The sequence below is a fragment of the Salvelinus fontinalis genome, chromosome 27, assembly GCF_029448725.1.
Source record: "Salvelinus fontinalis isolate EN_2023a chromosome 27, ASM2944872v1, whole genome shotgun sequence".
NCBI lineage: Eukaryota > Metazoa > Chordata > Actinopteri > Salmoniformes > Salmonidae > Salvelinus > Salvelinus fontinalis.
In genome coordinates, this window is record NC_074691.1 from 2,279,029 (window position 1) to 2,303,153 (window position 24,125).

The following is a 24,125-nucleotide window of genomic DNA, read 5'->3' on the forward strand; positions in this document are numbered from 1 at the left end:
AGGAGAACAGTACAGCAGCGGGGTATCCGTGTCATTTTCCCTTGCCACCTCGATACCAGTGCTTAATTTGAGCCGGATCCTCCCACAAAAAGGATCTGGTACCTCTCCGGTTTGGAGTGTTTCGTTCCAGAACCTATTTGGCCAGATCCGACACCTCTCCGCGTTGGACTGTTTCGTTCCAGAACCTATTTGGCCTGATCCGGTACCTCTCGTGGCCTGAAAAATAATTGTCACATTTTGCAATGTAAAAATTTGAATAAACGCACTCAAAGTTCGTTCTAGTTGCATCTTCATTAATTCTCCTGGACCTAATTTCCCCCCCCCCCCATGTGTACAAACTTCTGTATGTGCCTCTACTCTACGCAACTATAGGAAATGTGATGATTTGCACGCCATGCTTAATTATAAAGGTGATTTTTTTCTTATGCGTTCCGGTACCTCAGAGGTCCCCAGGTCACCCCCCTCTCTCGCTCACTTTTTCTTCCGTCACCTCCCGATTTACAATATTAAGCACTGTGGATACCCCCCCGCCTCCACCTCCTTATGAGTGATGGGGGGGTCATGTTCCCCTCTGGGATCCCCTCTCCCATGTCGTTAAAGTAAACTCTTTCTGACCCTGCCAGGGGGGGGGGCGACCATTGACACCCAGCCTTCAGCCCAGAGGTCACCCACAGGGCAACCTGCAGTACAACAAAGATGGCAGAGAGAAAACAGTGTCTGTGAGAGAGAGAGAGAGGGGGGGGGGGTGAATGTATGTGTAAGTACTTGTGTGTGTCTGTGTGTTCAATTCTACTATATCGGGCTAAATGCAGACGACTCTGCCCACAACGACACAGACCGATGCACGGCTAGCTCTCCTCTGATCTATACATATGAACGGTTTTCTAATGGGTTTTCTGAGTCTTCTTCTCCTTTACATATTGAACCATTGCCCCAGTGTCATATACAGTAAATCATGGCAGCAAAATATTGTGCTCATCTGTCTACACTCAATGGGTAATTAGGATTGGGGGACGGGAACCTGATCCTAGATCTGTACCTAGAGACATATGCTGTTCCCGCGCTCTAGTCCTGCACCGACATACTATACACTTCCATAAAGAGCAGTGTTGAGGAAGCTACTCTGAAAATATAGTTTGCCTTTCACCCAATTTAGAAAATGTTGGTGAACATAACTCAGGGAAAACACTTATCACATTATATATGTTACCCCTTTGCAGCATTATCAGAAAGCACAGAATTGATTTTCACTGCTATGCAGACAATACATAATTTTACATTTCTGTGTCACCAGAGGATTTCAGATCCCTGGATTAATTATTATACTTTATTAGTGATTTAAACACTTGGATGTCTCACAACTTCCAGCTAAATCAAGACGAGACGAGGTAGTTATTGTTGGAGAGAGAATCAAGGCTCGCATTTTAATTCATGGGCAATAAAGATAAAACACCAGGCAAAAACCGAGGTGTAAATTTAGATCCTGAACTAAATTTAGGATCACACATTTGTAATGTGACCAAAATAGCTTTTTACCACCTGAGGAACATTGCCACGGTGTGGCCGTTTCTCTCTCAGGCTGATACAGAGAGACTCATCCATGTTTTAATTACAAGCAGGCTTGACTACTGTAATGCTCTCCTGTCTAGTCTACCAGGCTGCCTGTGAGTTTTAGAATTCATTTTAAGATTCTTCTATTGGTTTTTAAATCAATCCACGATTGTCAGATTGTCAGACATGCTTTTAAGTTATGTACTCCGTTGGTACGTCAGGTCCTGGCCTTTTAACTCTCCCAAAGCCTAGGACCAAGAGGCATGGAGAGGCAGCCTCTAGTTACTATGCCCCCAGCCTCTGGAATAGCCTGCCAGAGAACCTGAGGGGGGCCAAAACTGTGGACAAAAAGATCTTAAAACACATATTTTTTTCTTTGCTTTTCCTCAGGGTGCCTTTTAGTTGTTCAGGTTGTGTCATTCTTTTGCTTTTACGTAATTTTTCTAGAGTAATACATATTTCTGTTTTAATTACATTGTTTCTCATTCGATTTTTCTTGTAAATCACATTGCTTTACATTCCATGTCTGAAATGTGTTGCATAAATAAAGCTTGGTTTGGTTTGATTCGTGTGTAGTTCCAATTGCTCGATACACTGCTACACGGCAAAACAGTTCTTATCTGCTGAAAACACTACCTAGATTTGAATTTAGTTCAGCTACCGGCAAGCTACTTCAAAATGTGGTTAAATTACTAGTTGAACTACATGTAGTTCGCTATTCCCAATACTGATAAAGCGGTAAAGCAGAGAGGCCCGTCGCCATCCTACATTGATGCCCAAGCGGGGTAGACACGGCCCCTTGGTCACATGGGCTGGTGGATTGGCAGCAGTGAGTGTCTGGGCACGAGCTAACCAGCCATTCTGGAGAACAGGCACGAAGACCAGAAAGGGCGAAGACAGACAACGCTATTCTCCACATTCAGGCTGAGGAGGGGAAAAAAGCAACTACGTTTCAGAATTCACAGGCAAGAGAAAACATTTAATAACAGGAAAGACCGATCCACAGAATGGAAAAATATATATTTTACACGTCAGGATTTACAGCAAATTACCAGCCGGATTTACACTACATTTTAGCCTGCCTCCGTTTTAATGACATCACAAGCCTCAAAATGTTCTCCTAACAATTACAGGGGCATAGATCACAGACGTTGTTCTCCAGACACTCCTTAGCCGGAACCAGGGGCTGCATCTTGAATGGTACCCTACTCCCTGTATAGTGCGCTACTTGTTACCAGAGCCCTATGTGCCCTGGTAAAAAAAAGTGCATTATGAAGGGAATTGGGTGCCATTTGGAATGCATGCCAGGCTTCACATTGGAAACAGTCTGGGAGATACCTTACTGGATGGATTTATACCAGGGTCCAGAGTCCTCTAACCGCTGATTGAATGTCTGTGTGTATGTGTTGAGCCGACTCGGCAGGGATCTGTCAGGGGACTCATAAGGAGGCAGGTCTGAATGAAGCGTGAGATAGGAGAGTGTGTGTGTGTATGTGTTGAGCCGACTCGGCAGGGATCTGTCAGGGGACTCATAAGGAGGCAGGTCTGAATGAAGCGTGAGATAGGAGAGTGTGTGTGTGTATGTGTTGAGCCGACTCGGCAGGGATCTGTCAGGGGACTCATAAGGAGGCAGGTCTGAATGAAGCGTGAGATAGGAGAGTGTGTGTGTGTGTGTGCATGTGTTGAGCCGACTCGGCATGGATCTGTCAGGGGACTCATAAGGAGGCAGGTCTGAATGAAGCGTGAGATAGGAGAGTGTGTGTGTGTAGGGGGAGGGGAAGATGAATGTGCCATATCCATTTGAGTTTGTATGTGTACACAGTCACACATAGGTTTGAGTGTGTGTGTGTCTAACAGGCACACACAGGTTTGCTTGTGTGTCTCTGTTTGTCCACGCACATCGTACATGAGTGTCCATTTGTAAGGACAACATGTGTGTGTGTACGTGTGTCCATGCGTGTTTGTGTATCGTTATAGTCATATAGTTTATGGGGCATGAGCATGTGTAAATGATGACCTGAGGTCCCTCGTCTTGCCATTGATCCGCCGCCATCACCTCATGTTTCAGCATGATAATGCACGGCCCCATGTCGCACGGATCTCTACACAATTCCTGGAAGCTGAAAATTTCCCAGTTCTTCCTTGGCAGAGCCCCCATCTGTTGGCAGAGCCCCACATTCTTTGCATTCTTTGCATTTAAAAGAAATATATTTATCTATTTATTTTGCAGGAGTTGCCTCTTTTGCATGTTATTTTGGCATTAATACAAGTCACATATCAATCTGCAAATAATGTACAAAATTATATAATTGAGTTAATAAAGCCGCATACAAACATGGTCTCTTTTTTGTTTTCTTGAGTAAGGCAGCTCCAAAATGCAGGTGTTTCAGCCTAGCTCAGTGCTTTCTGTGGTGGGACAAGCCAGCAGAAAATAGGAGCGTTGCGTCGTGATTGGCTCAGTGTTCTGTCACTCCAACTACGTCACGGCCAATTCTAAGTCTTTAGTAAGGGCAGACATCGAAAATTCAACCCCTTTGGGTCCTGCCATTAGAGTTACATTAGTAGTGCCCATCCAAGAAGGCTCAAGGTCATTGGCCACAGATAAAATTACGTCAAATCACGTTATATCTACAGTAGCTTTGATTGGACTGACCATGTCAACATCTCACTTTCAAAATCTTAGCTAGCAGTCATCATCATGAATCAAGACGACAATCTACTGGCAAATCCTTTTTAATCCTTGTTCATTGAAGAGAAAGAATGAAGAGATATTATAGATAAAATGTATCGGTGCTCATCAGCCATTGGAAATAAACATTATACAACAAGTTGGAAATTGCAAATTCAACAATTAGTGGTTTGGAAGGAATCGGTGACAGTGGCTAACTACAAGCGTTGCAACTGGGAAGTTTGGAATAAACGAGCTCAGACTGGGAAAATACGTTTTGAACGCTCATTCAACTCGGAATTGTAAATCCGAGTTCTCTTTCTCTTTCTTTGATGACAAAATGTGCCCACGAAGGACCGCCGCGCCACCTTCCTGTTCAAGTGAGCACATCACAACAAGGTGAGTCCAAGAATATATTATATGCTGCTGCATAAATGATGTAATATTCCAGGGAGATATGTATACTGTAGCTAAGAAAGTAATACTAAGTGTATGTTGTGTCGTAAGCTGTTAGTAGCCCATGTGCCCCACCCTAATAATTTGGTCTATTTTCACCTCTTAATTTCACCTACTGTTCTGACTTGGTGGTGCACATGTAGCCTATAACCTGTTTTAGAGAAATGCAATCATCGAATATTTTAAGAGATTTCATTGTCTGCTTACATGCCCCCTTTATTTATTCTACATTTCTGACTTGGTGTACAGAGAAAACACTGAATTCTGTTGCTGTACATTTCAAAAGTGCTGAACAAATAGTTATATTGACTACGTCCGTCCTTGTTCGCTCATTAATGTCTTAATTGAAATTATGGATTGCCTCTCATCCTCCTGTTGTCCCCTTATGCCATAGTTTGTACATCTCAATTGTCCGTAGAAACCACATTTGTTTAAGCAAGTCAGCCATATCAGCTATGTTTTTCAAAAGGCAGTAAATGAGGCTGAATTAACTGTTTCTTTGCCAGACATGGCTCTGTTGATAACCAGGTGTAGCAGTGGTAAGGTGTTGGGGCTGCTGTTGGGACTCTGCTGTTGGGACAGTTTGTGGGCGCCGTTTGTCACCGTTATAGTGCAATTAATGTATTGTTTAGTGTTGTGTTGTGTAGTGGCTTTGCTGGCATGGATCCCACTTTCTTTCTTTTTTTGCTCACCAAGATTTACATGCTAAAATCTCCACTGCTCACCAGACATGTCACCCACCCATTGAGCATGTTTGGGATGCTCTGGATCGAAGTGTACAACAGCATGTTCCTGTTCCCTTCCAATATACAGCAACTTCGCACAACCATTGAAGAGGAGTGAGACAACATTCCACACAGGCCACAATCAACAGCCTGATCAACTCTATGCAAAGGAGATGTGTCGTGCTGAATGAGGCAAATGGTGGTCACACCAGATACTGACTGGTTTTCTGATCCACACCACTACTTCTTTTTAAGGTGTCTGTGACCAAAAGACGTATATCTTTATTCCCAGTCATGTAAAATCCATAGATTAATTGCCTAATCAATTTATTGCAATTGACTGATTTGCATATATGAACTGTAATTCAGTAACATTTTTGAAATTGTTGCATTATCAGTGTACTGTACAATAATACTATTTTGTCATAGCCTACAAATAGGACCCAGAGTTTTACTTGCCCAGGTCATTTGATCAGGAAAAACTCCAGGCCCCAGAAAAGACATTTACACATTTTTGCCACACCACTTTCGTACCTGTGGTGCCACCGCTGCATTGATCAATGGTGAAACGGAGCATATCATTTTGGATTCCAGTCTAGTACCAACCCCACATTGGTCGTAAAACACAAGCCAGGAAGTTGTGGGACATAAAACCGGCACCTTTTTAATGTAATATTGGTTTACAAAACACTGCTTGGGTCGCAGATCGTTAATTCCGTCCCTTAACAAACTGCATCTCAGCTGAACTGGGTGTGAATCCCAAATGGCACCCTATTCCCTTTATTGTGCACTACTTTAGACCACGACCCATCCTATTTCCTTTATAGTGCCCTGGTCAAAAGTAGTGCAAAGGACAGGGAATAGGGTGCAATTTGAACTGGGATCAATGAACTGGTGGTGACGGTAGGGGTAGACAGAGACACATGCAACAAGTGTAGGGTGTCATGATGTCTAGACAGCCAGCTACATGGTAGCACCGAGAGTGTAGAGGACCGGTTTTATAACAAAGGGATAGATTACCGCAACACAATACAGTATCAATGTCTTGATAAGAGGTGATGAAAATATATTTCTTTTCATTTTGCTGTAATGATTGTGAGCGAACCATTTTATGTGTCGGAAACATTTAGAGAAGCAGAAAACATGTTTATAAAGGTGGTTCCTGGGTTGTCCAAAAAGCCTGAATACAAATCACTTATTACAAATGATCAATCATACTTTGAACAAAACATAACTGTTAAGGCTAACTGAAGCCTTCATAATCCCTTAACACTTGGACGGTTAAACAATCATTCATAATGAAAATGCTATGAAGTACTGTACCTGTGCAGACTTTATCAATGAAGACTCCAAATTTCAACAAATGAAATTACTCTATACCAAAAAGTACAATATTTCAATGGAAGTAGCTTCTTCATGCTATTGTTCCAAACTGTTGGCAAACTGCTAAGTTACAGGGGGTCCTTCACGCTTTTAAAACCTCTTATTGCCAGGCTCGCTAAATGTTATCACAAAATGGCTCCCAGACCACAGCCAGAGGGGTATCATTTGAAGCAAGCGAGATCTACTCAGGGTTTTCTAAAGCTAACCAGCTTCAGTTAGCTTCACATTCCAGCTCAGGCTTCATCCGTACTACGATGGTGGATATTGCTCATGCGCTTGTCGCTAACTCTAGCAGGCTTGTAACTGCATGTGCATATCAGACATGGCTAGTCAAACGCCAAACTCTTCATTGATACAAAGCTGAAACATTAATCCATGGGCAAGTCAGTGCCACATTTTCATTTGTGCCGAAATCAAAATGAAAGAAACATTATCTTGCCATTTCAGTAGGCTATGGTGTAATATAGGCTTTTAGAAGTGCTATCTTTATTTTATTACTTATCGTTAATGCCATCTTTGGTGTGCTCCCACTCCTATAGCTCCTTCTTGATTCTGTGGAACAGCTTGTTGCATTGTGGCCATAGAAGTATAATCCATAGAAGAGTTTTGGAACCTCTAAACCTGTCAATTTGACTCATGGGTAAACTAGCAATGGCTGCCAGTCTTGACTTGAATGGGAATGGCAATCTATGGATTATATATCTATTGTTGGTTGCGGCTGTCATTTATCTTTCGCAAAATTCAAAATACTGCTATCATTACTAAATGTCTAATGTGATAGTTATTTTAACGTGACTTTTTTTTACATGCAAAAAACACATTTTAATAATAAAATATTGAATCAGTTGTTTACCTCGAATGAAGGGGACGCGAGAGAAGGTGGGTATCTGATTTCATTGGTTCTCAACTCGTGGCTCAGACACTGTCTTTCAGGAGTTAGGTCTGAGTGAGCCCGGAGATAGCCTGAGTTAGCCTGCCCCAGAGCAGGTTAGGTCTGAAGGATTCATTGCCATAGAAATGAACCATTGATAAAAGTTGAGCCACTCCGTATGACCGGTTATGCCGAATTGAACTCAGAGTTGACTAAAGTTTCCTCGCTAACTCCTCAAACCCAGTACGTAGTATACCCCTCTGATGTACTTACAGAGGCAAGACACTGCTGCAGCAAATACGGCTTCCATAATCACTTTATAACCACTTCCACATGAATGGCACTCAACCACAGAACAGCTATCCTCCCTGCCAGAGTCATAAACCCGGTTGGCTTTCAGTTGTTGGTTGGTACCAAGGTTATTACTGTTTTGTTTTGTATTTTTCCATTCGTTTTTCTTTCTATTAGTTGTACATTTTTTATGTGTAATTCAGTTTAGTTTCAAACCTGTTTAGTTTAGTTTAATAGTTTCTAATTATATTATGTCGTTTTAGTGTTAGTGTTCCTACATACAGGCTACATTTTGTCCCTAACAGATTGTAGCTTTAGAGCTAGCCTACAATCTAGTACATTTTTGATCAGGATACCCGTTGATTCTTGAAGAATAGCCTGACTTAGAAATGCCTCATCAGCTTTTGCGTAAGTGTCTTTCTCTATCATAACCCAAAAAACGGAAACTATATAATTTACTTTGGTTTTCATTTTAATTTTAGTAAAAAAAAATTGTCAAAGATAATAGTTTCAGTATAGTTTTATTTTCTCAAATGGCCCCGTTAATTTTTATTTAAGTTTCTTAAATCGTTTTTCAAGGCTTGTTTTAGTCTTACATTTAGTTTTTGTTTACGATTATAACCTTGGTCGGTACAGAGGCAAAAACAAACGACAAAGCTGTTTCTAATCCTTTATCCTTACTGAACTGCTATCCAAAGTGAGATCAACTTCAAACAATATGCAATAGATGTATCCATGAAGAGTAAGTACGTTTTATGTAAATGTCTCTGCTGGAATAGTCCCACTTGCCAAACAATATCCGCCTACCCTCAACCTTTGTATGTTTTCCTGCTGTATCATAAACATTTGCATTTCACGAGCTCACTAACCTTTTGTGTCGCTCACCATTGACTTGTCACAGCTTGATTTACTGGGCCAGTGCTTTCCATGCAGGGGGGTAGTTAAAAACCCTGAGCCTGCTTGGAATTAATATTTACATGGCAGTTAATAGTTGGTGGTAATTGCTTCATGGCACATGTAGCAGGAGGGGAGGTGTTTGACTGTTGTTGCTCGGACCTTTGAGAGTCCCATGAAGCATCCTAGGAGGCTGGTGTGTGTGTTACAGGAGTTAGGGTAAAAGGCCAGTTTGTGCCCTCTGCAGCCCCGAGTTAAGGGTCATGAACACTCCTTTAAAGTCTTCACACAGAGTCTGCGAGAGAGATTAAATCACTAGTCAGGACTGGCCCCATGAATAAATAACCATTCATCAAATTAATGGGTTGTTGTAAGTGTATTAAAACATTACATTTTTCATTTTAATTCTCTAACTTTATATGCATAGCATTTAGGTTTCACGTGGTCATGTATTTTTGTGTTCGTACATATTCTTTATTTCGGTAGAAGTCCAATTGAAAGTTTTATCCAATCTCAGGCCCTCTGCAGCCTATGAGTCACCGGATATCAGATAGTGGGCCTATAAAATATGCTCTCTGTCTTCTAATTGAACTGAATAGAGCAGAGCCATGTATTTCTAAATGTATGGCTCTGGAATAATGGCCTTGTTTGTGTTCTCTTCTCCAGGACAGACAGAGACTAACTCTTAAATGTCCGCCTGACAGCCATGCAAATGGAAGAGTTTAGGAATGTTCCAAGAGCCAAAGCAGATGGGCCTATCAGGCCCCTCCCTTTCTCCATGAGGGTTTACCATCGACACATATGGCCACGTGTGATTGATATCTCTTCTTAGAGTCATGTTTGGTTGGGAGGGAAGAAAGAGGAGGGGCACGGCGCTGTCCGTCAAAGGAGAATAGAATGTTCAAGCTAAAGAAATGGACGCGCAAGCACTAGTGTGAACCTTTTCATGGCAAAAACAAGTGGGTTGCATTTATACATTGAAAAGTGTAAATGTTTGATAGCCAATTTGACACTCATCTTGACATTTTTATCAGGCCAACGTGTGTGTGTGTGTGGGATTGTGTGTAAGTGCGTGTGTGTGTGCGCGCGCGTGTGTGTGTGTACGTACATATGTTTGCATGTATGTGAATCCAAGACAGCCAGAGGAAGCTAACAAGAAGCTGATTGTGAATAAGACTGTTCGAGAAAAAGAGAGCGATAGAGATATAAATATAGACAGACAGAACGAGAGAGGGATCCAGCAGGGAGGTGGTGCTCTCCCGCTGAGGTTTCTGGCAGCTCAAACTGGAGACCTGTCATTCCAGCAGCAGGGACTCTAGCCACTACATTGCATTCAGCAGAAACATGGCAGAGGAGCTGCATAAATCACTGGCACACACACTGCCCAGCTTAGCACGACTGCTATGCTACGGCTAACACAGACAGTCTAGCTCAGCACATCCGCTACAGCGAACATGTACAACATAGCTCAGCTTAGCATACCTGCTACAGGTAACACAGCTCACCTTCTCACGCCTGCTACAGCTAACACATACAGTCCATCTTGGCATGAGCATGTCTGCTAGGCTAACACACACAGGCCAGCTTAGCACACCCGCTATAGCTAACACATACAGGCTATGGCTAACACATGTAGGCCAGCTTTGCACTATCTTCAACGCTAAGGTTCGTGTAACGGGGGTCAGTGTACTGCTAACAGCTTAGCTTCCTCCACTGACCGACTGCCCCATACTGGGCTCAAACCAGTGATCCTCTGCTTTGCAACACACATGACCGCCCTCCTTGACAACGTCCAAATGGGTTGAGCCACCCAAAAGGTACCAATTGGATGGCTCCATCGATAACAATTCAAGCTAGTTGTGGAGTGAGCTTACAGTATGTTCTTAGCTCCATTACATTTGCCTCCCTGTTGTGCTCTGTATCTGTCTCAGCATCTTCTCTGGTGTCACTCTGTGCTTCTTCGTGTTCTCTGTCTGTCTGTCTGTCTGTCTGTCTGTCTGTCTGTCTGTCTGCCTGTCTGTCTGTCTGCCTGTCTGCCTGTCTGCCTGTCTGCCTGCCTGCCTGCTTAAGCCTTATACATTATAAAAGCCAAGCTAACAAGACTATATTGCAAATTAGTGCCTGTCATATGTTCCCCTGAATCAACACCTACCCTAAGTGTAAATTACTATTACAGGGCTCAAGACAACAAAAACAAAACGTAACAGCTAAATGGGCCGCCGGGCCATGTCACCTTTTTCAGTTGTTTTATTTGTATATTGTGTGTCAATTTCTACCAGCAAAAAAAAATGGTTGATGCTAGATTTTAGTTGCCAAGCCAAGCGTGGCTAGAAAGACCTTTTAAGCCTATATCTTTCCTGTCACAGGGAACACAGACATCCAAGCCTGTGTGCCAACATTACAGCTAACACACAAAGTGTAGCTTGCTCACTCCAGCTAATACACGTAACCAAGCCTTTCTTACCTAGCTGGCTTACTTAGAAGGCTACTACACCCATCCAACCCTGTCTCCACATTGTAGCCTACACTGTGACAAAAATCTGAGCCAGCTTCCTACAGCTGTTAATTAACTCACTTGTACAGTCTGACATACTGAACATATTATCCTGTACTAGTAATGTAGTAGGCTATTCCTGCATATTAGCATTTTGTAGATTGATAGATTTGTGTAGATCAAGTACGTGCGAGTGTTTTTGACACACACAGTGGCTGAAAGGGATTGGCAAGAAAGTGAGCCGTAGAAAAGTTCCCACCCAACACTTAGCTTTGGCTGTAAGATGCATGGAGACACAAGCACTGCCGGACGTCTCTAATAATAGCACTGGGACGTCTTTTATGATTACACGCGCTGTAGTCAGTTATGTTAAACCGCACACATTACAAAGACAGAGCATCAATCTGCCGGGATGTTGTCCGTCTCATCTTCAAATTCATCTTCGACATGCTGTCAGGGATTCTGTCTAGTGAACTGAATAACTGGGTTGTGTTAATTTGGCACCAAACGGAAAAATGTGACTGAAAGGGGCTTCCTGTGGACTTCCACAATAAGAAACACACATTTTCTGTTGCAAAACGTATTTAAAACATTTACGTTGCATGCCCTAATGAACGCAACCCGAATGTGCAGATTGTCAGCTGATTTTAGAAGACAAAGCTCTAACACCATCTCTATTGCACTGAAAGGGGACGATTGAACAACAAGGATACAGAACCCTTGATAATTGTGTCTGCCTTGTGTGTAAATGAAGCTGTATGTCCCAGGCTTGTAAAAAATTACCCATCCCATATATATCTCACCTCCTCCAAGGCGCTTTCACTCGCTCTGTGGCGTAAGGGATAAATAGGCTGCTGACACTCGGACAGGAAGACAACTTATGGCTCCTGAACGTGACTAACAGGGTTCATCACCGGCAATGTTCTATTATATGCAATGTTTCTAAATCTAGCAGTGAGTGTCGCGATGACAAGGGCTTGTTGTCAGGGCCTACTGAAGAACGCACAGAGGTGAAACAGTCAATTCTGTCCTGTGAATAACGGGATATACATTTGGACAATTACATGCAGAACGTGCATATCAATACAAAGTTCCTGGGTTGACTGGGAACAAAAATAAACAGTCTGGTCCAAAGTTTCAATGCTCAGCTTCAGATCGAGAGAACGTGACAGAGAAGGACATCTGTATGTCAGTGTCACCTCGTTTCGTCCCACCAATGCAATGGGTGAAAAGCATATAGCCCTTCAATTGGGATGCAAATGACAGACTGTCCTCGTGGAACGAGTGATTCTTCAGTTTGGGTTTAAAACTGGCTGTGAAAAAGACAATATATTTACACAAAATAACCCCACAGCCTTCCGTAATCAATCTTCCAATCTTGAAGGCGCAACCTCTGCCAAAAGCACAAAAGGCTATGTCAGAGTTGAATAGAACCCCTGGAATAGGACAATACAGTCTCTTACTGTCAAGTCATGATGACATGCAGCACCACACACAGGGCCCGGTGGCTTGCCGATAGGGTCAAAGGTCCAGAAGGGAGGGTAAGGGTTGTAATGCTGTTTGGTTACTGACCATGCTCCATCTGGGCGTAGTCACCACAGAGTCATACTTTGGGAAAAAAACAACCACTTTGGGCCAGTATACTGGAGATGGTCCCATCTGCCAAGCCACATGCCACTGCCACCGACGGTGGTCGTTTTTTTTTGTACAGAGTGAAGCCCCTCTATGCCGAAACCAGACAATTTGCTTCCTTTATGGCAGCCAGCTTATTGAACAAAGGTAGTGACATATTCAGTCATTTTCAACCAAAGCCCCTATGATTTCTCACTGTAAAAATATTTGCACACTAGCGGGGCTTGGTCTACAGCTTTGCTGACATCGTGAAATAATCCAAAGGTATGCTGGAAGATAAAACAGAACAAAAGACACCAGCTCTCATCTCAAGTGTCCTCTGTAATTATAGTAGGCATCTGACAAAATGACACACAACCATATTGTCAATTCAAATACTTGAGCTTGCCTGTTGCAATGGGTAAGTACCAAAAGTACAAACCGTGCCCACCTGGCACTCCAGGCAGACTAGAGCAAACACTCTAAGGCCTTCAAACTAAACTCTGGACCTCGAAGCCAGCTCCACTTCATTTTTTCCATTGTTCCCCTCTAATCTGGATGCAATTAATTATCAGGTAGAACAGAAAACGAGCAGCCTCTGGACCTTGTAAGCGCTCTATTTTCCAGCGGGCGCTAAAGAGTCGTAAGTGTGAAACTCACGTTAGTTTGCACGTTCGTCAAGTAAAAGCAGGCGTACTGGCGTTTTCTACTCCTTACACCTGGTTCAGTAATTGACCTGTTTAACATCAGCTCGCATGCGCTGAGGTGGGAGGGGTGGAAATATGTGAGGTGTGTGTAATGGGGTAGAACTGTCAACCTATTTTGAACACACTCTTGGTCTGCCTGTGCAAGGTGTGTGAGATTAATGGCTTTACGCATAAAAACCTTCCTGCGGAGCCCCACCTGTTTTGAGGCCCACATTTTTTGCACAAAGGCTTGTCTGTTTTGGATGTTATTTTGGCATTAATAAGTGTCACATATCAGTTTGCAAGCAATGTAAAAATAATATATATCATTGAGTTAAAGCCGCATACAAACATGGTCTCTTTTTTGTTTTCTTGACTAAGGCAGCTCCAAAATGCAGGTGTTTCAGCCTAGCTCAGTGCTTTTTGTGGTGGTGGGGCAGCCAGCAGAAAATGCGGATTGTTGGGCCGCGATTGTTCTGTCTTAGAAATTGTAGCCCTTTGGGTGCTGCCATAGAGTTACATTAGAAGTGCCGATCCAAGAAGAATCAAGGCCATTGGCCACAGATAAAATTACATTAAATCACATTATATGTACAGTAGCTTTGATTGGATGGACCATGTCAACAATCTTTACCTGCAACTACAAATCTTTGTGTATTTATTGAGGCTACCAGACAGCCCTTTTCATTATTTTGTCAACAGCACATTTTGATTAGCCTATAAAATTGTAAAATAGGGACCTTGCAGCAGTCGTAAGGGCATGAAATCAGCCGACGGCAAGGCAGGTTGATGTGCTCAGTGTAGATTTATTTACAGATCCACTGGTGAAAGCACCATATCATATCAGGTAGATTTACCAAATACAGTGGGGCAAAAAAGTATTTAGTCAGCCACCAATTGTGCAAGTTCTCCCACTTAAAAAGATGAGAGAGGCCTGTAATTTTCATCATAGGTACACTTCACCTATGACAGACAAAATGAAAAAAAAAAATCCAGAAAATCACATTGTAGGATTTTTAATTTATTTGCAAATTGTGGTGGAAAATAAGTATTTGGTCAATAACAAAAGTTTATCTCAATACTTTGTTATATACCCTTTGTTGGCAATGACAGAGGTCAAACGTTTTCTGTAAGTCTTCACAAGGTTTTCACACACTGTTGCTGGTATTTTGGCCCATTCCTCCATCAGATCTCCTCTAGAGCAGTGATGTTTTGGGGCTGTTGCTGGGCAACACGGACTTTCAACTCCCTCCAAAGATTTTCTATGGGGTTGAGATCTGGAGACTGGCTAGGCCACTCCAGGACCTTGAAATGCTTCTTACGAAGCCACTCCTTCGTTGCCCGGGCGTTGTGTTTGGGATCATTGTCATGCTGAAAGACCCAGCCACGTTTCATCTTCAATGCCCTTGCTGATGGAATGGGGTTTTCACTCAAAATCTCACGATACATGGCCTCATTCATTCTTTCCTTTACACGGATCAGTCGTCCTGGTCCCTTTGCAGAAAAACAGCCCCAAAGCATGATGTTTCCACCCCCATGCTCTACAATGTGATTTTCTGGATTTTCTTTTCTCATTTTGTCTGTCACAGTTGAAGTGTACCTATGATGAAGATTACAGGCCTCTCTCATCTTTTTAAGTGGGAGAACTTGCACAATTGGTGGCTGACTAAATAATTTTTTGCCCCACTGTATACACTGGCAATAGCCCAAAAGAAATTGCCTCTGTTTCAGGCTTAACCTGTCCTATCTGAATGGACACCGGTAAAGGGCAAGACTGCACAGCCTCCCTTGAGAAACCAAATCGAATCAAAATCAAATCAAATCGAATTTGTCACATGCGTCGAATACAACAGGTGTAGAACTTACAGTGAAATGCTTACTTACAAGTCCTTAACCAACAATGTAGTTTTAAGGGGAAAATAATTGTTAAGAAAGTATTTACTGAAATAAACTGAAGTAAAACATGTTCTATAATAAATAAGATTAATAATAATAGGAAAAACAGAAAAATAATGAATAATTAAGGAGCAACAATAAAATAGCAGTAGGCTATTTACAGGGGGTACCGGTAAAGAGTCAATGTGCGGGGGCACCGGTTAGTCGAGGTAATTGAGATAATATGTACATGTAGGTAAAGGTAAAGGGACTATGCATGGATAATAAAAAGAGAGTAGCAGCAGTATAAAAACGGGGGGGGGGGGGGGGGGGGAGATGCAAATAGTCCGGGTAGCCATTTGATTAGCTGTTCAGGAGTCTTATGGCTTGGGGGTAGAAGCTGTTAAGAAGCCTTTTCGACCTAGACTTGGCGCTCCGGTAAAGCTTGCCCTGCGGTAGCAGAGAGAACAGTCTATGACTAGGGTGGATGGATTCTTTGCCAAATTTTTGGGCCTTCCTCTGACACCGCCTGGAATAGAGGTCCTGGATGGCAGGAAGCTTGGCCCCCTCTGTATTGAGATGCGGTCGGAGGCCCGAGCAGTTGCCATACCATACGGTGATGCAATGAGTCAGGGTGCTCTCGATGGTGCAGCTGTAGAACTTTTTGAGGATCTGAGGACCCATGCCAAATCTTTTCCTGAGGGGGAATAGGAGTTGTCGTGCTTTCTTCACAACTGTCTTGGTGTGTTTGGAACATGATAGTTTGTTGGTGTTGTGGACACCAAGGAACTTGAAGCTCTCAACCTACTCCACTACAGCCCCGTCGATGAGAATGGGGGCATAATGATGGTGTTGGAATCGTGCTTGGCCATGCTGTCATGGGTGAACAGGGAGTACAGGAGGGGATCGAGCACGCACCCCTGAGGGGCCCCCGTGTTGAGGATCAGCGTAGCTGATGTGTTGTTACCTACCCTTACCACCTGGGCGCGGCCCGTCAGGAAGTCCAGGATCCAGTTAGAGAGGGAGGTGTTTAGTCCCAGGGCACTTAGCTTAGTGATGAGTTTTTTTTCCCTTCTGGTTGCATATTTAACTTGCTGGTAGAAATGAGGTAAAACAGATTTAAGTTTCCCTGCATTAAATTCCCCGGCTGCTAGGAGCACCAACTCGATGAGCATTTTCTTGTTTGATTATGGCCTTATACAGCTCGTTGGGTGCCGTCTTAGTGCCAGCATCGGTTTGTGGTGGTAAATAGACAGCTACAAAGAATATAGATGAAAATTCTCTTGATAAATAGTGTGGTCTACAGCTTATCATGAGATACTCTACCTCAGGTGATCAAAACCTTGAGACTTCCTTAACATTAGATGTTGTGCACCAACTGTTATTTACAAATAGACACAGACCGCCATCCCTTTTCTTTCCGGAGGCAGCTGTTCTGTCTTTCTGATGGACCAAAAACCTAGCCAGCTCTATGTTATCCATGTTGTCGTTCAGCCACGACTCGGTGAAACATAAGATATTACAGTTTTTAATGTCCCGTTGGTATAATAGTCTTGATTGGAGCTCATCCATTTTATTATCCAATGATTGAACGTTGGCTAATAGGACTGATGGTAGAGGGGGATTACTCACTCGCAGTAGGATCCTTACAAGGCACCCCAACCTACTTCCCCGAAATCTCTTCTTCATCCAAATGACGAGGATTTTTGCCTTGACGGGTGTCTGAAGTAAATCCTTCATGTCCGACCCGTCAAAGAAAAATCTTCGTCCAGTACAAGGTGAGCAATCACTGTCCAGAATATCCAGAAGCTCTTTTTGGTCATAAGAGACGGTGGCAGAAACATTATGTACAAAATAAGTTACAAATAACGCTAAAAAACACACACAGTAGCACAATTGGTAGGAGCCTGTAAAATGGTAGCCATCTCCTCCGGCGCCATCGATGTAAGGAACATGTAAGCACCTGGCCCCTCCCAGGACCATACAGTTCCCTAATTGGCAATTGCAACCAGTAAACTGGTCCTACAATGTAAAGGAGCATTTCCAAATTCATTTTTACATTTGTCTTTTCAGACTTAATGATTATTAATGATATTTCATCACCATTCATGAAACATGAAAAAATAATGATCTTATTCAAGGTACTGACTCCAAAGCGTGGTGCTCAGGCCAAATAGCCTATTTTTATGGGCACTGAGGCGCACACCTGCTCCTGTCACGCACAACCCGAATGAAAGAGACATAGGACACCGTTTAAGATTAGGGAGGACGATTCTTTCAAGATGAGGGTGACTGTCATTCATATTCCATTCGACCTGTTCAATGTAACATCTATACGTTTAGGCTACTACATGATACTCACATTTTCTCTATACCTATAATGAGGTTGCTACAAGCTAGCCCATGAATGAGAGTTTACAATGGAGGTGCACACAGGTGGAGAGAAATATGAGGCGACAGATAGTGACAAATGGACAGAAAGTGACACGTTCAGTGTTTATCCCCGTTTCGTTAGCGTGCTTCCTTTTAAGAAACATTTTTCATTATAATTGGCGGAATGAATACACCCCTGATCTCGCGTGAACACAGTTCAGTTTCATAGCAGCCACGTTGTTTTCCAACTCATATCCTACTCACATTCCTACTCGCATCTATACTCTCTCCTCCTCACCTTTTCCCTTCACTTGTGGACTTCAATGAACAACACATAAGCTGTATGTGACCAGGCGAAAAACCTTTCCAGGCAAAACCATATCGTAACTGCTACACAGAGCCTACATTGTTGTCACCATATTAGCTAAAGCAATGTCAGTCAGCATAGATAATATAACTAACTTATTAGTAAACCTGCTACAATCATACAGTAACGTTACAGTGTACAGTCATTAAGCAGTTTAGCACTTGCCTCGTAGTAATACATTAGTAAAACCAAAAGCTTACTTGACTTGGAAGAGTTCCAGTGTTGTGTTGGATAGTCATAGCAGGCTAGCAACATAGCATCCATCTGTTTGAGCAGGGTGTTTGAATAGGCTAAACTAGCTAGCTGCATTTGCTAAGTAAGTGAAACAGAAAGTGGAAAAAAATGACTCTCTCCTGCTTTTCCTTCATTTTGGAAGAAATGTATTTATTCAAAACTGTTCAACTATTGTCTTTCTCTCTGAGTCAACTTGTCACGTTCCTGACCTATTTATGTTAGTTGTTATGTGTGTTAGTTGGTCAGGACGTGAGGTTGGGTGGGCATTCTATGTTTTCTGTTTCTGTGTTGGTTTTGGGTTGCCTGGTATGGCTATTAATTAGAGGCAGGTGTTTGGCGTTCCTCTAATTAAGAGTCATATTTAGGTAGGCGTTGTCACAGTGTTCGTTGTGGGTGATTGTCTTCCGTGTCTGTATGTTGTTTCGTACCACACGGGACTGTTTCGGTTTATGTAGTCTGTTTCCTATTCGTGCGTTCTTCGTGTCTATGTAAGTTCTCATGTTTAGGTCAGTCTACGTCGTTTGTTATTTTGTATCATTTCAAGTGTAGTTCGTGTTCGTTTTTCGTCTTGTTTAATAAATATGTGTTCAAACTTCGCTGCGCCTTGGTTCCCTCAATACTCCTCCTTTTCCGAAGATGGAGAGGAGGAGGATCGCCGTTACAGAATCACCCACCATTCCAGAGCCAAGCAGCGGAGTAATTGGAGTAAGGGACAGGAAAAGAAGGAGCAATGGACATGGGACGATATATTGGACGGAAAGGGTTGCTACACTTGGGAGGAGATCCTGGCTGGTAGGGATCGCCTCCCATGGGAACAGCTGGAGGCACTGAGGAGAGCAGAGGCTACCGGAGAGAGGAACCGGAGCTATGAGGGAACGCGTCTGGCACGGAAGCCCAAAAAGCCCGTAAGTAACTCCCAAAAATGTCTTGGGGGGGGGCTAGGAGGTAGTGGGCCAAGGGCAGGTAGGAGACCTGCGCCCACTTCCCAGGCTTACCGTGGAGAGCGGGAGCACGGGCAGGCGCCGTGTTACGCAGTAGAGCGCACGGTGTCTCCTGTACGAGTGCATAGCCCAGTGCGGGTTATTCCACCTCCCCGCACTGGTAGGGCTAGATTGGGTATTGAGCCAGGTGTCATGAGGCCGGCTCAACGCGTCTGGTCTCCAGTGCGTCTCCTCGGGCCGGCATACATGGCACCTGCCTTACGCATGGTTTCCCCGGTTCGCCTACATAGCCCGGTGCGGGTTATTCCACCTCCCCGCACTGGTCGGGCAACCGGGAGTATTCAACCAGGTAAGGTTGGGCAGGCTCAATGCTCAAGAGTGCCAGTACACCTCCACGGTCCGGTATTTCCGGCGCCACCTCCCCGCCCCAGCCTAGTACCTACATTGCCTACATTACGCACTAGGCTATCAGTGCGTCTCCTGAGCCCAGTTCCTCCTCCACGCACTCTCTCTGTAGTGCGTGTATCCAGTTCGGTGCCTCCAGTTCCGGCACCACGCACTAAGCCTCCTGTGCGTCTCCAGAGCCCTGAACACACTGTATCTTCTCCCCCTACTAATCCTGATGTGCTTGTCCTCAGCCCGGTGTCACCAGTGCCGGTACCTCGCATCAGGGATAGAGTAGGCTTTGAGAGTACAGTGTGCCCTGTCCCTGCTCCCCGCACTAGTAGGAAGGTGCTTATCCTTAGCCCGGTGCCTCCAGTTCCGGCACCACGCACCAGGTCTACAGTGCGCCGTATCCGGCCAGAGCCATCCGTCTCCCCAGCGCCATCTGAGCCATCCGTCTCCCAAGCGCCATCTGAGCCATCCGTCTCCCCAGCGCCATCTGAGCCATCCGTCTCCCCAGCGCCGTCTGAGCCATCCGTCTGCCATGAGCCTGCAAAGCCGCCCGTCTGCCATGAGCCTGCAAAGCCGCCCGTCTGCCATGAGCCTACAGAGCCGTCCGCCAGACAGGAGCCGCTAGAGCCGCCCGCCAGACAGGAGCCGCTAGAGCCGCCTGCCAGACAGGATCTGCCAGAGCCGCCAACCAGACAGGATCTGCCAGAGCCGCCAACCAGACAGGATCTGCCAGAGCCGCCAACCAGACAGGATCTGCCAGAGCCGCCAACCAGACAGGATCTGCCAGAGCCGCCAGCGAGCCATGAGCAGCCAGAGCCGTCAGAGAGCCATGAGCTGCCAGAGCCGTCAGCCCGCCATGAGCGTCGAGAGCCGTCAGCCCGCCATGAGCGTCGAGAGCCGTCAGCCCGCCATGAGCGTCGAGAGCCGTCAGCCCGCCATGAGCGTCGAGAGCCGTCAGTCTGCCATGAGCGTCGAGAGCCGTCAGCCTGCCATGAGCGTCCAGATTCGTCAGTCAGCCATGAGCTGCCCTTCAGCCTTAAACGGCTAGATACCCAGAACTGCCCATCAGTCCAGAGCTGTCTCTCTGTCCGGAGCTGCCTCTCAGTCCGGAGTTGCCCCTCTATCATTATCTCCCTCTCTATCTTGATCTACCTCTATATTCTTATCTATCCCTCTGTCTTAATCTATCTCTCTGTCCCGGTGCTGTCTCTATCAGTGATGTTATTAAGAGGATTTTGTGGGGGTAAAAGGAGGGTGGACATTCTTAGAGGGAGGAAGCTAGGATGGATTATGGTGGGGTGGGGACCTCGCCCGGAGCCTGAGCCACCACCGTGGTTAGATGCCCACCCAGACCCTCCCCTAGACTTTGTGCTGGTGCGCCCGGAGTTCGCACCTTATGGGGGGGGTAATGTCACGTTCCTGACCTATTTATGTTAGTTGTTATGTGTGTTAGTTGGTCAGGACGTGAGGTTGGGTGGGCATTCTATGTTTTCTGTTTCTGTGTTGGTTTTGGGTTGCCTGGTATGGCTATTAATTAGAGGCAGGTGTTTGGCGTTTCTCTAATTAAGAGTCATATTTAGGTAGGCGTTGTCACAGTGTTCGTTGTGGGTGATTGTCTTCCGTGTCTGTATGTTGTTTCGTACCACACGGGACTGTTTCGGTTTATGTAGTCTGTTTCCTATTCGTGCGTTCTTCGTGTCTATGTAAGTTCTCATGTTTAGGTCAGTCTACGTCGTTTGTTATTTTGTATCATTTCAAGGGTAGTTCGTGTTCGTTTTTCGTCTTGTTTAATAAATATGTGTTCAAACTTCGCTGCGCCTTGGTTCCCTCAATACTCCTCCTTTTCCGAAGATGGAGAGGAGGAGGATCGCCGTTACACAACTACTCACCAGTACTAGTGTAGGCTGTCATTATAAATTCTTATTTATAATGACATTTGTTCTTAACTGACTTGCCTAGTTAAATAAAGGTTAAATAAATACTTTTAAAAATACATTTACTATTTTCATTCTCTGATCCTTTGATGGGGTGGAAACCATGTCAGTTAATGCTGCAAGAGCTCTGGAAGTTGTCATAATGAAGAACCATGAGCCTCCTAGGCTTTGTATTGAAGTCAATGTACCTAGAGGAGGACGGAAGCTAGCTGTCCTCCGGCTACACCATGGTGCTACCCTACAGGGTGCTGCTGAGGCTACTGTAGACCTTCATTTTAAAACAGTGTGTTTTAATAAATTATTTGGTGACGTGAAAATATTTAGTAATGTAAGCAGGATAATGTTTTACAATAACTTTATGTGAAGGAGACGTCGCGCTGCATGAGGCAAATGGTGGTCACGCCAGATAGTGACTGGTTTTCTGATCCACACCCCTTCTTTATTTTAAAGGTATATGTGACCAACAGATGCATATCTGTATTCCCAGTCATGAAATCCATAAATTCGGGCCTAATGAATTGATTTCAATTGACAGATTACCAGATTACCAATTGACCCGTTTACTGCCGATGCGGAGCCCCACCGGGCCTTCACGACTGGGATACCGACGTTATCTGCCCGAGGGAGTTATTCAACTGGCCCCTCCATCGCGACGTAACCTGAACGCCCATATGCTAACTGCGGCACGCTAACCGTTAGCTGTCTTGAGCATATCGGCTGCTATCTGAACAGACAACCTCTCTTTGGCCATCGCCATCCGGCTTGGATTCTCTGTCGACACGACCACGTCTGGTCTGCAGACGAATACCCCCTCCGTCTGAGCAGACCTCCCCCCGGGCTACTAACTTTAAACGCCGCGGGCTAGTTTAGTGGAGGCCTCACTGCTCCATCTACGGCTGCCCCCTGGACACTATGATCACTTGGCTACATAGCTGATGCCTGCTTGACTGTCCATTAATTCACGGTACTCCATTCCGTTTATTTGTGTTTTATCTGTCGGCTCTGTGCTTTAACTCAGGATCTGTGTGTAGTTAATCCGACCCTCTCTGCCTAGCCGTCGCCATTTTTACCTACTGTTGCTGTGTTAGCTGACTAGCTGCTGTTATATCACCTGTTGTTTTAGCTAGCTCTCCCAATCAAGACCTGCAATCACTTTACGCCTTATTGCATGTCTCCCTCAAATATCAATATGCCTTGCATACTGTTGTTCAGGCTAGTTATCATTGTTTTGGTTTACAATGGACCCCGTAGTTCCACTCTCTGTACCTCTGATACCTCCTTTGTCCCACCCCCCACACATGCGGTGACCTCACCCATTGAGACCAGCATGTCCAGAGATACAACCTCTCTTATCATCACCCAGTGCCTGGGCTTGCCTCCGCTGTACCCGTGCCCCACCATACCCTGGTCTGCACATTATGCCCAGAATCTATTCTACCACGCCCATAAATCTGCTCCTTTTATTCCTTGTCCCCAACGCTCTAGGCGACCAGTTTTGATAGCCTTTAGCCGCACCCTCATCCTACTCCTCCTCTGTTCCTCGGGTGATGTGGAGGTAAACCCAGGCCCTGCATGTCCCCAGTCACCCTCATTTGTTGACTTCTGTGATCGAAAAAGCCTTGGCCTCATGCATGTCAACATCAGAAGCCTCCTCCCTAAGTTTGCCTTACTCACCGCTTTAGCACACTCTGCCAACCCTGATGTCCTCGCCGTGTCCGAATCCTGGCTTAGGAAGGCCACCAAAAATTCTGAGATTTCCATACCCAACTATAACACTTTCCGTCAAGATAGAACTGCCAAAGGGGGAGGAGTTGCAATCTACTGCAGAGACAGCCTGCAAAGTTCTGTCATACTTTCCAGGTCTATGCCCAAACAGTTCGAACTTCTAATTTTAAAAATTAATCTCTCCAGAAATAAGTCTCTCACTGTTGCCGCCTGCTACCGACCCCCCTCAGCTCCCAGCTGTGCCCTGGACACCATCTGTGAATTGATCGCTCCCCATCTAGCTTCAGAGTTTGTTCTGTTAGGTGACCTAAACTGGGATATGCTTAACACCCCGGCAGTCCTACAATCTAAGCTTGATGCCCTCAATCTCACACAAATCATCAAGGAACCCACCAGGTACAACCCTAAATCCGTAAACATGGGCACCCTAATAGACATTATCCTGACCAACTTGCCCTCCAAATACACCTCTGCTGTCTTCAATCAAGATCTCAGCGATCACTGCCTCATTGCCTGTATCCGCCACGGGTCCGCGGCCAAACGACCACCCCTCATCACTGTCAAACGCTCCCTAAAACACTTCTGCGAGCAGGCCTTTCTAATCGACCTGGCCCGGGTACCCTGGAAGGATATTGACCTCATCCCGTCAG